A 1,821-nucleotide genomic window follows, 5' to 3' on the forward strand; every position below is an offset into this window, starting at 1 on the left:
CCAACGAGATGGATTGGCCAAATGGCAGCATTGATCGACTCAAGTGTGGCAACAGTAGTGAGGTTAGCCAGAATCTGGCAGTGTTTCATTCTGCTGTACATAAAGTCGCTATGAGTTAATACCAACTTGATGGCACCTAACAATAACAACAATGTTCTTGGTGTCATCCCATTACTCTTTTTGTCTACAGTCATCATTGTTGAATGCATCAAATCTGTTTTTGAGATGTTATTTAAATTCAGGTGGGTTGTGTTTAAGGTCATATTTTGGCTCTCTTGGACTATTCCACAGTCTGCTTCTGGCCTTGTTTTGGCTGATGATACATGAAGCTTTTCCACCATCTCTTTGCATAGATGTAGTCAATTTGATTTCTCTGTATTCCATCTGGTTCATGTGCATTTGTTGTCGTTATGTGCCATCAAGTTGATTCCGACCCATAGCCACCCTGTATAAGGTTTCCACGCAGCAGCTGGTGAGCTTGAACCAACAACCTTGCAGTTCAAACGACTTTGCAGTCTGAATCATTAGCCCACAGTGCCACACCAGAACTCCCGTCCATATGTATGGTTGTGTTTTATGCTTTCTACCAAAGGTATTTGTAACAAGCATGCTATTGATTTTGCAAAATTCTATCATGTGATCTCTGCATGGTTTCTTTCACCAAGGCCCTATTTCCCTCTTGATTTTCAACCTTTACAATTACCAGTAATTACCAATATGTTTTCAATGAACGTTTGCCAATTTCATATTGAAGAAGTTGGTATAATTCTTCAATTTCATCATCACTGACTTCAGTTGTTGGTGTGTAAATTTGAATAACGTGTCTTCCTTGTAGGCATATGGCTATCATCCTGGCACAGAGAGTGTTATACTTCTAGATAGAATCTTGAAATGTTATTTTTATTGATGAATTTAATGTCACTCCTCCTCAATTTGTCATTCCTGGCATAGTAAACCATGTGATTGTCCAATTCAAAATTATCAGTACCAGTCCATTTCAGCTCACTAATGCCAATGGTATCGATGTTTATGTATTCCAGTTTATTTTTGACAACTCCTAATTTTCCTAGATTCATACTTCATACATTCCATGCTCTAATTGGAGTACTAGTGTGGCGCTCTGAGTTAACGCACAGGACTGCAATGTCAATTTGATTTGCAAGGTCAGTGGTTCAAGCTCACCAGCTGCTTCTCAGAAATCCTATACAGGATTGCTATGGGTCAGAATTGACTCAATGACACTTAACAATAGCAATATTCTTATTATTTATTGATATTTACAGATATTTCTCCTTATTTTGAAATGTGTCCCATCCGTTAATGAAGGTCTTGAAAACTACATCCCCATCATCATGGGCAGTTCTTCTTTGAGGAGAAGCTCTTCCCTAGTCTTATTTGGATGGGCTCATTTTCTGGCACTCTAGCTATCATTATTCTAGTACTCTTCATCATGTTTCAGTATTCAATATTCTGGTGCTGACAGTGTTCCAACGTCAATCATAAGGTTTTCAGTGACTAAATATTCAGAAGTAGTCCATCTCTCCTTCCTATTCTATCTTAAGCTAAAGCTCAGCTGAAACCTGTCTACAGGGGTGATTCTGTTGTTAAATTACCAGTGGCATAGCTTCTAGGATCACAGAAATATTCAAGCTGCCACAGTAAGACAAAGTTATAGACCAGTGGTGGTCACCAGCCGATAGTCGTCATTGGCATCTCTAGTGGATTGACAGAAAGTTGCTTGCTCTTGTCTTTGTCCTGTGAAGGGAGTTGTTGTTGTTATTGTTGTCAGGTGCCATCAAGTTGGAACCGACTCATAGCGAT

This window comes from Chrysochloris asiatica, unplaced genomic scaffold (genome assembly GCF_000296735.1).
Source record: "Chrysochloris asiatica unplaced genomic scaffold, ChrAsi1.0 scaffold00307, whole genome shotgun sequence".
Classification (NCBI taxonomy): Eukaryota; Metazoa; Chordata; class Mammalia; order Afrosoricida; family Chrysochloridae; genus Chrysochloris; species Chrysochloris asiatica.